The 13,469-nt window shown below is 38.1% G+C and overlaps 1 protein-coding gene across 15 annotated transcripts in view; it reads right to left on the bottom strand.

Moving 5' to 3' along the window:
• The window catches only part of LOC119731963 (calcium-activated potassium channel subunit alpha-1-like), a 69,055-nt gene that overhangs the window by 52,332 nt on the left and 3,254 nt on the right, over positions 1-13,469 (bottom strand). The window lies entirely within an intron of this gene.

Consider the following 13,469-nt stretch of genomic DNA (forward strand, 5'->3'; position numbering starts at 1 on the left):
CCGAAACCGCCCTGCCTGTTTCTCACTGTATAGCACCTGAAACCACCCAACCACTCCATGGTTTTATTGATTTTTCAGTTAAAAATACAATGTAATACAATGAAATCCAGGTGGTAAAGGGTTTACCTGAGTAATTGTAAAAACTATTGTACAAATATTGTGTACACACATCCTCACAGATGTTACATTGTAAACTGTCTGAAAACATTCTTATTGAGCAAAAACGTTGTCATTGTTTTGTACATTGTACATTTACAGACATATGTAATGTACACATGACCCTATGGCAAATTATTTATGAACGTCCTTGTATTAAATGTACATGTGCTCATCCACAAATGTTCGCATCCACTGCATATATTTAAATATCAAACGTAAAAAAAAAAAAATAGATAAAACTAAAAACTTATGATTATTTAGTAAGATACCCTTTACTGACCAAACACAATGCATGTCAATCACCGTACAATGCTAATTACGTTCAAGTTCAAGTATTTCTTGAATAAATATCGTCAAATATCTGTTAGCAGGTCAGTACATTTGGTGATGAGTAATACACAATTTTCACTACCGTTACCCAAGCTTCCCAGTCAATTAGTGCTGAGAAATGGACAGGTGTTTTCAGGCCTGTCTGTGAAGCAGGTCAAGAGGAAGCATACATTGTACATATTCATGAGGCCACTTAGTGACCACTTCCCCTGTACACAGATACGTGTGTATTTTACACGTAATTAATTTAGTAAATATCTGCCACGATCTTACATCCTGTCATAACCTTGAGGACAACACTCGTGGTGCAAAATTAGAATGTGTCTATTAAAAGGCACGTAGGAATCATTGTAATAACATGGAAACATGCGTAACAAATTAATGACAAAAACAGACTGGTCCATGTACATGTATGTACTAAACATCCAGCGAAGTTAGTCCGCTACCATTGAAAGTGTATCATTGAAGGTGTGTATCATTGAAGGTGTAATGTATAACCATACCTGCTGTTATATTGCAAATACCAACAAGATGTTTTGTTGTCCCCCTGGCCAGAGTGGCCTTGTTCAAAAGGAAGTGGAAATGGCAAACTTCTGGCACATTAGGTTTTCCTTTTCCTTTTTTTTGGGGGGGGGGGCTTGCATTCACAAAGTAACCCCTAGCTCTATGGTCCATGTTCTGCATGTAGATCGTGGCTGTGTGCACATTACACGTAACATCTGTACATTTATACTACCGGTACTCATCTGAATTACGTATTACGCTTTGAACAGTGTTGAACAACTGAGACAAATACTGGTACAATCTCAAATATGTTCCTAATTTGATATTTTCCATAATTTTTCCAAATTTATAAAAAAAATCCCGAGTCACCATCAAACAGAGCTACCAGTCCAAAATATCGTTCTTGACCGATGTTCTTGACCTATGTAAATGACCGATGTAACGGATATATATGTAAGTCCAAGCAATAAAATATTTCTCTTCACGGTTGATAGGGTTAAGTACGGTATACGGTACTGTGCATTCTTTTCTGTAATGTATACCTGCAGTACATCTGCTTACCAGTGCAAACTGCTCACACGTTCCATGAGATCACGCTTATTCCTACCAGCAACTTAGAATAAAAATTCCACTTCATTTGAAATCTACTTTGGTGATGCCATGCTTCAAAGAGCTATTAATACGACCATTATACAGAAAATGGCCAATGCTTCCGGAATCCTATATCCTTGGACAAACCTGTTTTGTTTGTGGCAAAGTTTACAAATGTCTAAAGTCCGGTTCATACTTCACGCGAAAGCGAAAGAGAAGCGAAATTCGTGACCAGAACAATACGTTCGAAGCGCGTCCACCATTGTTAATGACATGAATTTCACTTCGCACTTGCTTTCGCGTGAAGTATGAACCGGGCTTTAATAAAGGATGTTCCACAGTGCCAGACGTACATTTCAGACAATTCAACAGTGTGCATACGGTAGCTGTAATCATAATGTGGATTTTATTTCCGATAAAACATCAGTTATTTACTGCAATGAATTAAAAAAAGATTAACCCTCCCTCTCAAAAAAAAATAATGGCTTACTGCCATGTGCTGACACAATAACGAATCATCACAGAAAAGAAATTTTACGACAGCAAAATATCAAAAATTCTGGCAACCTTTGGTGCTGAAATAACTGTTAAAATTGAGGTTTCTGCCTAAACTAACATCACACTTTTGATCTTGAATATAGAATTCTATTAGCATAAAAACCAAAAAGGCACCAAGGTATCGGTACCCTTGAAAATGGCAAAGCAAAAATTGAAAATTCTTCAAATGGGACACAAGGATGCATTTTCAAGGATTGCATTAAAAAAATTACATTGCATGGCTCTTTAAAAAAAAAAATTACCCCCCTGATTCAGTCGCTCCAGTCTGGTGATCAAGCTAGTACTACATGTACGTAGCATAACATCATCTGATCATATGATCTCTGCAACAACAACTTACCTCCCACAATTCAACCAACCAAAACAAAACCTATCAGTCCTAAACGAGCTGCCAGTTCTACCAGGATGATTGCTCCATATCAATCTCTTGAAGTTACCGCTCGATGGGACGGCAATTTCCTCTAAATTAACTCGAGAGACTGCTGTCGATTGAGATCGCAATCCAACAATTACATGTTCATGTACTCAACATTGCACATTGAGTCACAATTAACTTGGCAGACTGGGTATGCATTCATACCGTACAGCAAGGGCGGATCCAGGGGGGGCCAAAGGGGGCCATGGCCCCCCCCAAAACGAAACCAATTTTTTTTTTTTTTAATGTGACATCGCAATAAAGGCAGGCAATGAGTACCCCACCATCTTTTCCTCAAAACAAATTGGTTAAAGTGGTCAGAAATTGCCTCAGATCGCACCACAGAGCATCTAGAATCCAAAAAATTTTCGGGGCCCTCGCGGGCCCCGAACCCCACGCCGTAATTTTTTAGACCCACTTTTTGGGGGGACCAAATTTTTTTTGGGCCCCCCCAAAAATTGTGGTCTGGATCCGCCCTTGCCGTACAGCACATTCATACACATTGAACATGAATGTTGGAGTGGCACACATTGGAATCTGGGACGTGAATCATACACTTGTGAGTAATTTGAATGACAAATTGCATGAAATCTTCTAATTCAGAAGTTTCCATAAAGGGAATATATTTATACAACATTTGCAAACGTCAAAAAAAAAAAAAAAAAAAAATTATTATGAAATATCTTACTGGACTGTTGGTGAATGACAGTCTAAAGCATCCTGTAAAATCATGGCACCTTGCGTGCTGTCATTTTCAAGAAAAGTGGTATTTTTGAATCAATTTCCAACGCTGGTCGGCCAACCAGTGTTGGGGAAAAAAAATGACTTTTTTTCAAAAACTGCCCCTATTTACCATATTTAGTTATTCCGCATTTTTCTTGCAATCAATTTACACATGAACAGGCACAAGCCAGCTAGACTGGTTCCCCGGACCTTACAATTCCGTGACGTCTATAAATTGCTATGTTTCATCTTAAGTGGGGTCAAAAAACCAAACTACCCGGTACAGGAACACGTTTGTTTTTCTTGGTTTCTCCAGCATCTACGAACACAAAACTTCAAACAAGTCAGTGTAACAATATTTGCTATAAAAATACTAACCCCCAAATCCATCCATTTCTGAAAATTACAGCAAAAGCATATTTTGTAAATGTATACATCCCTTTAAAAGGAAAGAGCTATGGATGAATACCAAATTACCATGGAAACGAAAGGCCTCAATGCTGTCTTTTGTGCTGAGGATTAAAAAGAAACAAGAAGGTCCTTGATGTCATACAATGGTTTGGCATTGGCAGCCTACAATCCTGGCCAAATCTCGCTGGGCCCCCTACCCCCCAGCCCCCGCTCAATGTTGGGACCTCCCGCTTAACGTCCCATCCGAAGGACGAAGCAATAATGGTTAAGTGCCTTGCTTAAGGGCACAAGTGTCCCGGCCTGGGCTCGAACCCACGCCACTATTGCCTCTGAAACACCAGAACATGAGTCCGGTGCTCTTAACCGCTAGGCCATGCCACTCCACTGTGACGGGTTTAAATTCTAGCCTGGTGCCGACAAGTGGATTGGATTTTCATCTCTACGTGTGTGTACATGTAATTCTATGTGATTTTTTGTCCTTTCATGTTTTTTTCCCAACCACAAAAACCAATAATTTCCTTCAACCTAACTTCCTTCTTGGACTTGTACCAGGACATCCCATCAGAAGAATTTTCCAGCGAAATTTGGGTTTCCCAGCAAAATACCAAGTACTCCTAGATGCAGACGTACAGTACTAATTAAAGGATATGCATACCACGTGAATACAAGATGATGCAAAAAGAAAGTGACCTGTATTAATCATTTTTTTCCCTTTAAAAAGCAATAAAATTTGACACACCAATGAAGCATAAACGAGCATGTTCTTCCACTCAGTGGAAAAAAGGAATTACCGGTTATTACTGAAATGGATCCATGCTATGAGAAGTGATGCATATTATATTGAAACAATCCATTTTTACAGCTGTCCATGGAATGTCATTTGAAGCTATTGAGTTGAGTGAGAACCAGAGATTACTCTCAATAGGCAGTCAGATACAAATGAGATTTTTTTTTATAATTTTGTCAAGACTGAACATTATTTTTACCGTCAGGTTTTTGTTTTAAATATGAGGAATTTTTTCCCTGAAATAATGCAGGTGATTTTTCGTCTGTTTTCCGGTGCAAATTTTCATTCATTTATAAAGGCAGGAAAACAACCTGGTTTCATTGTATTTGAACATTAAATGATCATTGGTAGGCAGCTGAATTCTGTGATGCTTGTATTAATTAAAATAGACATAACTTGTGACCATAGTTTGCAAATTATGTGAAATGTTCATACTTACTAGACATTCATAAATACCTCAGACAGTTTAGCCATTCCTATTGGTCGAGAGCCCGTCACGTGGCCGGTCTTAAACGGATGATAAAGACATGGCTAGCTGGTCTTAAACACTTTTCCAGTGTCACATAAAATGTGGACTCCTACAACTCCAGTGCCTCACCGTTTTATTGGTTGAACGTTCACAGTCCTTGCGTAGGCATGCGCAACACTACCAGTGAGTCAGAATTTTATAGTTCTAAATTCAAAACGCAATGCCCCAGGTGCGTTCTGCGCGACATCGCACATAAAAGGGTTCTTTACATCTTAATCGCCAGTTGAACACTCCATTATTTTGCTAGAGGGATGTTTCAAAACCATGAAGTGAACTTGTTGAACAAAATCAGGATTTTTTTTTGACCGAAATATTATATCTTTTTGACCGAAAAGGTATTTATGAATGGGAATAAATATGTGCTCGGTCGGTATTAATCACTCTGTTTAAGACCGCTTAGAGTCTGGGTGCTGATAATTACCCTCACCTTCGGCTCGGGTAATTATCAGCACCCAGACTCTAAGCGGTCTTAAACAGAGTGATTAATACCGACCGAGCACGTATTTATTCCCTTAATAATATGTACTTTATCCCTGTCTTATGTTTATTAAATGGAGCGAGCTACATATTGTTTTTTAAAAATACATACTGTATGTATACTGTACGTGTATACTGTGTGTATTTACATGTGCATCTCCTCCACCATTGAGCCAGATGTTCTATCTCGACAGCCTAACATGATGAAATTCTAAACGGCGGAGTTTTATTACATGGAATTAAATTCCAGAACATTGACACCCTCATGCAAAACGGGGTCAGCTGGATGCCACAGGATTTTAAATGTCATCCATCAAGTACAGTGCATGATATATAAAAGGTCAAAACAAACTCCAAGTTCATGTTCGTGTCCAGGGTAGTGGGAAAAAAACACAAGCCAGGTATTGAAAAAGAAGACAGGTTGAACAGTGTGTATAATAGACTTATTATTCAACATAATTACCCTGTGTTAACAAGCCTGTGTTAACAAGCTTGTTAACAAGTGTTAATAGCTTGTTAACCTGCGTTAATAGCTTGCAAATTGTACACACAATTTCAATTTATGGAAGAATGCATGCAACATACGTGCGCACAAAGTGTGGTGCCATCATAGTGCTGTTTAGAGGTGTTTTGAAAGTGAACAATCGTGCAGTTGATTATGCCCTCAACTGTCTCGTAAAAGAACACCCCGCAACTGAAAAAAATCTTGGAAAATGATTTTAAAAACTTCAAGGAATCACAGCCACTGCAGAAAATGAGCCCCAAATGATCAATTTATTAGGGGTATGCATTTACGGGTTATATGGGAATCGGGTACTGGATCGAAACGAAAACACAAGCACCTGGGTACTAGTCCTGTTTATTTACGGTTTTGACTGGAACCGGGTACCCTTTCCCGGTCAAGGTCGGATACCCGGGTACCCGTAAGAGCCCTCCCCCCTCAAAAAAAAAACCCGGAAGTAAGTGTTTTGATTTATAACGCCAACCCGGAAGTAAGTGCTTTCGTTTCTAAACACCCCATTGTGTTCTATAATGCTTTCTGTGCAGGTATACCGATTTGCAAAAGGTCGATTTGTCAGTAAAAAATAGCAATTGCAAATGTATTATATACAGCACCTGAGTTTATAAAATTAAAGAAACGTAAGGTGATTAATAAAGAGTTTAAAGACATCGATGACAAAGTCGGCGAACTTCCAAGAGCTCAAAGGAGAATACATTGTGCCATTTTTATTGTACAAAGCAACTGCCCTGTGACAAATTACCAGAAAAACTGCTACGTGTACCGGCTAACTCTCCGTTATAGAGGTGACAGCATACCGAGATTGATCTAAACAAATAAACAAGTGCAAACTCTCTGGCGACTTTATCAAGGCTGACATTGCAAGAAGTCTTGCATGAAAGTCTTGCATGAAATTGATCAAAATAATCCCTGCCGGAGCTTAAAAATGCGACGCCGATGGCGCATATGTAACTCCATCAATTTTCGGGACAACAGACAGACTGAACACCAAGTGACATGCCAGAGCTTAAACAAAAACTTTTCAGTGAGCACATGATGTACATGTTGTGACTATTCAGCAGTAACTCATGCACAGTGAGCTGCTGTGGGTTGCGTGGCTGGGTGAGAGAACTCATCCAGAAAGATCTTTGAGTGTCCGTGTGGGCGTGTGCGTTCATCTGATGATCAGACGATCAGAGCAGTTATTCCCCAGAGAAGCAGGCAAGGTGGCGAAGCGATGAAGTGACGACAAAAACTGACGGTTGTTTAATTGGCCAATTTCAAGTTCTGTTAGTTCCATTTGATTTACAGTGCAAGGTGCAGTGAATTGTGGCTAGTGGCTTTAAGTTAAAATACTGAAGGATGAATAAATTACATCATTTATCAAAATGTATCGATGATATTTCAAGACTTATCTCCCAATAGATATATATCTCCTGCATATAAATATTGTTAATAATAAAAAACATTTTCAACATTTCAAACATAGAAAACACTGTGCTTTCACAATAATATTTCACCAGAGAAAATGCAGTGTTTAAAATAAATTACATATAAAAACCCTCCTATTGTTTGATCCATTACAGACAGTCAAATTTTCTTCCACTTCCCCTGCCATACATTTAGACTACATGTAGTAAAACTATAACAAAAAGTCACAACACATTTGTGTAAACACTGTGACGAGTCGAACTCCATCAACAGACAAAAGAGATAACTAGTAGGTACAGCTGGCATATATATCAATCACCTCCAGTCAAAAGTTGGCTATATCAAATTAAGAAAGGAATTCTTAACTTTTAAAAACAGTCACTTGATTGATTTTGACTGAACCGGCGTAGCTGAATAAACCAGCCAGAGAGGGAGGGTCTTAAATTCAAACATTCATTAAAGGTATAGTCCATCATTTGTAATTTGTGCATTTTGTTCGTTTGAAGCAACAAAAGTGCTCAAAATCTAAAGAAGGGTACTGAACAACTAACCTGATGAAGTTTCAGCTTAGCTTCAGCTGTACATTCCGAGAAAAACAGCATTCTAAGATCTCAATTTCAAATCAAAAGTTACTGAATCATGTTTTGAATTGTTTTGAATTGCAGCTATACGCGACGTCGCGCACTGATCCGACGAATTATAACAACCGCGCGCGCGTCGTTCCAATACTTGTGCGCGCTGCGCTGAATAACAAAACGAACTACTAATTTAAATTTTCCTACGGTGCTTCTTAAGAATCACCGTTGGAAATGCCTTCTTTCGTTGATTACTTCAAAATGACAGCTTCCCAGAAAGAGTAATTTCACAGGGAGTTTAGTCCCCTTACTATCTTTCAACCAAGTTTGTTTTTCAACAATAATTACGCCAGTTACTTTTCGGATGGCTGCAAATGATGGACTCTAGCTTTAATGCAAAAGTAGGGGTGAATTTGAGCCACAAGTTTAACAAGTTTTGTTTTTCAGTCCTACCATTATTGAAATGAAATCCTTGTGGAATATTGCATTACTAAGAGAGGGACTTTGAAATGTCAAGTCGGAATTGAATTTCAGGAAACAAAACAAGGAAGCTAGATTTACTGCACCTTGTTCACCTAAACAGTGCAGAATGCAGGAAATTAAATAAGCCTGCACGTCATGCGAAACATGAGGAAATATGCAAGTTTGAGTAAACTTTCTGGTTTTTGTGTTGTCTTATCTTTCAATGTTCTTCAACAAGTTTAAACATACCTGTAGTTTGTCCTGGCTTTTTAAACAAGTACCGTACAACAAGTAATCTAAAGTTGTGAGTTTCAACTAGTGTACATTTTGTTGTCACTCGTGCAGTTGTGTTTGTTTTGGTTGTTTGTCTGGTTTCGAAGTTTCAATGAACAAATTAATCATGTGCTCATTTGTGTAATATCAAAACTGATTTTATAAAAACTAAACTGAGGAAAAAGTGTACATTTCTGTTGTCACTCGTGCAGTTGTGTTTTTTTTTTTTTTCTGGTTTCGAAGTTTCAATGAACAAATAATCATGTGCTAATTTGTGTAATATCAAAACTGATTTTATAGAAACTAAACTGAGGAAAAAATAAACTGGTGAATTAATTTGATGTGAGCGGACCGTATCAAATCGCTGCACCGAATGCCACTCGGAAGGAATCGCTCAATACATTCTGCATCGTGAATTACAAGTATAAATTAAGACATTTGAACTAATGAGAATGAGTTGAATCTTATAGTTTTCAAGAAGTATCAGTCAATTATTAAAAGAAGGCGGCAAAGTGTTCAATTTTTATGTACATGTACATGTACACCAACAGAAAGTGCACACGTCATGCAAATAACATTAAGCTAACATTTCACCATTAGTTTGTTTATTTTTACATACGTATGTGTGTTTATGTATGTAACTCCATCACTCTGAATAGCCAGCACAATTGACATGAGCGCACTGAATCGTGAAGAAATAACTGAACAAGAAATACATACGTAAACATCGCATTTTTGGAACGGCTATCATCACAAGTACCACAATGTCTAATTAACCTAAGGCTTCCGTTTAATGAATTGATTTAATGCCCTTGTTTATTTTTCTCATTTCACGGACTGTGTTTTGTACTTTGTACATGTAAATATTAGCAGACATGCCAGACAATATACAAATTAACAGTATTATAAAAATACATCTACAGATAAACAAAATCCACCATACAATTTTAATCAAATGTGATGCTGTGCATTTTTTTTTTTTCACTGAAATTCTCCAGATACATTTACCATCAGTTCAAGATACCTGACCATTTTAGAAGTTTGGTGTATGTATGCAAACATAAATCATAGGCTAATTTGAGAAGAACTTTCACTTCCTGAACTTGTACAAAATTACATGAAGTTCAATGAAGAATTACGAAATTCCAATATGATACAACTGAACACTGAACATTACAGCCAAAATGTGAAAGGGTGAACAAAAGTTTAAAAAGACAATATTCCAGTAAATAAAATTACTGATTAATTAAAGGACAATGCATCTTTTATGTGCAAAAAGATAAGCCTTTTGGTTTTTTTTAAGGGGGGGGGTATTTTTCCTCTGACCGTCATAATACATGTATGCAAAATTTGTGTGAAACCACTTCCCATTTCTTTTTCAATTTTAACTTGACAGCACACATTACTTCCAGCATCATGGTGTTAATGACTACCTACATATTTTCATGAAAAATCAAGCGAAAACCCTGATAATTTATAAATATGCAGGACTCTCTCTGTGTGTGTACGACATAAAATATTGATTAAAAACACATGCTGATATTAGTGAAGACAAATAGTGAATACATTTGCATATGAATAGAACTTTTTTTTAATATGTTTCAATTATATCAACCATTATGCTGGATGATACTGGTGTATGCATCAACATCAACATATCTGTACACTGTTTCTGTAATTGGGGTGTGGCTAATTGCGTGTACAATACATATTTCAAGGCCTGTTCGGACTGGATGAACTTGACGTTTACAACAAAACATTTGCTGCAAAATTTGTGCAGTGTCTGAGATGAAATGTACTCAGCTTTTTAAAAAGCTGGCGCAAATTCTTGCAAATAGACATGGCCGGATGGGGATGGCCGCCCCCCCTCCCCCCCCCCCCCCCCCCCCCCCCCGATCTGCCATTGGATCTTTATTGCACTCTTTCTTCTTCCTATGCACGTGCTGCTAAAATCAATTCAAACTACATTGTGCACTCTAAATTTGCTCAATACCAATTAAATTTCATTTTTTTTTAATACCTCAGAGACTACAATTAATCACTCAGGTCTCTCAGACAAAAATCCTTCCTGTGTCATTGTGATCAGTGAAAAGCGAAATGCGAAATCAAATTATGTTCTCTCTCCAAATCCAAACGTAACAATGTGGCAATGTTTTTCCTATTTTTTTTCTTAACATGCAGTACAAGCTGAGAGAAGGTTTTAAGAACATGATGGACGTGATGAACGTTGTCCAGATGAGAGGCGGGCTGAACTTGCTTTTCCTTTACTGTCACATCGAGCTAAACTGATTACGCTGAAATTACTTCGTTTATCTGTTTTTGTTCCTTCAAGTTGTCATCCAATCAATACAGAAGGAATCGACAGAGTTTCTATTAACCCCAACTCCCTAAGCTCTGTTCAATTCAGGCGTGGATCCAGAGGGGGGTTTTGGGAGTCAAACCCTCCCCCCCCCCCCAGCTCTCTCAACAACAAAAAATTATCATACAAATTCCAAAAAAATAAGTCGAACCCCCCTCCCCCCTCCCCCGACACCCCCCAAAAAATTATACTGGTATAATGTCCGCCTATTCCAAATACAGTACACCATTCTGTAATCTAGTGTTTTATAATTGTCAAATTTGAACAGCGCCCCCTATTAAAATATGGTACCAGCGCCCCCCCCCCCAATTTTTTATTTTACGGAGGCCAAGTGCCCAGAGAAAAAAACCCTGTGTACATTTTCAGATTTTTTGCTGATGAAAACCCCCCCCCCCCCCCCCCCCCGCGAAAATTCCTGGATCCGCCCCTGCAATTCAATCCAATTCAATACAACATGGCTGTACAACAAACAGTGATACCATATGCTAAATAAATGCCTGCCCAAGTACGCATATAAAGTAAGTACCGGTAACAGCCTGAATCCTAAAAAAAAAATGTTCTGGGCTACACCAGCCAGAGCCTCAATCCTCCAATTTCATCCAGCCTCAGATGGGGCCTGCTAACCTGAATCCCCCATTATCCTCCAGAGGCAAAACCCTGGTATGCCCTCAATCCTGCAAAATCCTCCAATGCTTTGATTTTCAAAGGCCCTGGCTTGAAATCCACCATTATGCAAAGTGCATTTTGGATAAAATTGCGAAGGTTAGGGTTAAGCACGCAAGACTAATTTCTTTTGTCCGATTAGTTGTGCTGGTACAATGTTACTCAACAACAGAATAGAAACTCCCTGAAAATCCACATTTACAGTACAGACCATGGAGGTAGTAGACCAACATGCAAATGTACATGTTCGTCAGGGGTGTGAGTGGCCACTGATAAAAATAGCTGAAACAGCTGGACAAAGTGTAAAAAAAAAAGCTAAACTTTGGAAATCTCCTAGATACCGGTACTTTAGTACACAGCAAGTGAGGGAAAAAAATTGAAATCCAAAACAAAAAAAAGCTGAAATCAGCTTTAAAGCTGAGATTTCACACCCCTGGTTCGTATAGTACCGTAAGTCTATACTACCGGTATACTTGCATTTCCACTGCAATTTCTTTCTTTTTTTCACTGAAATTTCCTATTTTTTTTTAGTACAGATAGTATCCATACAAGGGTTTGTTTTATAATTATACATGTATACATGTCTGTACTACCCTGAAAATGGTAAATTTGTAAAGGCCGGTCCACATGCCACTCAAAGTGAAAACAAAGTGCCTTTCATAACGTCAACAACATGAGTTTCATCGTGACGTTTGCGTTAAATTCCTTCACTTCACAAATTTGCTTTGCACGGCGCGATTCACGTGAAATAACAAACCGACTTTAACGCCTCTCATTTTTACGCTGACAATAAGGTGTACCTTGAAAATTGTCCACAACACTTCTACTGTACAGAAAGCACAATTCACACATTTAAGCCATTGTCCTAACGCAGTTTATATTGTGAGTACACGTATACAGTGTGCACATGTACATGTACATCATAATTTACATGTTCAGTCTCGAAAAAAAATTCTTTCAAAAAATTACCTCACCAAGGTACGAGTGATTTCAAACCAAGTGCATACCAACACTGTGTGAAAACCATGTACAGTGTATTAAAATAAACTAAAACTCCTGGAATTGTGGCAGATTCTAAAAATTACTCAACAAAAAATTGTGATAAATTTGTTAACATGTGATGTGATTGAAAATATGCACAAACAGAAGTATGCATTACGTACTACAGAGTACATGCATATTTTTCTTCCATTTGCCTATTTGCACACATATCCACATATGTACTGGTACACAGCTCTGCATGTAAATGTTATACCTTTTAACGGTTTCATTAGGCTTTTTAAATACGGGTCATAAAAACTATATAAAGTACAAGTATTTTTAGTTTTTGTTGCAAACTCACCTACATGTTAATTAATGTAGCTTGCATTGATTACATAACCGACAGGAAGAAAACGGCACTTCAGCAACGGAACAAGTACCCGCTTTAAAAACAAAAACAAATGTTTTGCGATCCATATCCCCACCCCCACTCCAGCTCCTTGTAGGGCAGCCCCATATGATCTGGGGTGGGGGTGGTGATATTCGATCTATTCAGCGGATGTGCTGAATATAACGAATATTCGAATGTTTCATCGTCAACCGAATATCAGAGTACCAATTTTTTTTATTATTCAAGCATCTTCTAAAATGTGAGCGACACAAAAAGATAAAACAAAACGTCCACGGTGTTATTTCAATCGTGTAAGTTGCGTGGTTCATTGTCTGTCCAGAGCCACACTTT

Source organism: Patiria miniata, unplaced genomic scaffold, assembly GCF_015706575.1.
Source record: "Patiria miniata isolate m_02_andy unplaced genomic scaffold, ASM1570657v1 HiC_scaffold_24, whole genome shotgun sequence".
Taxonomy (NCBI): Eukaryota; Metazoa; Echinodermata; class Asteroidea; order Valvatida; family Asterinidae; genus Patiria; species Patiria miniata.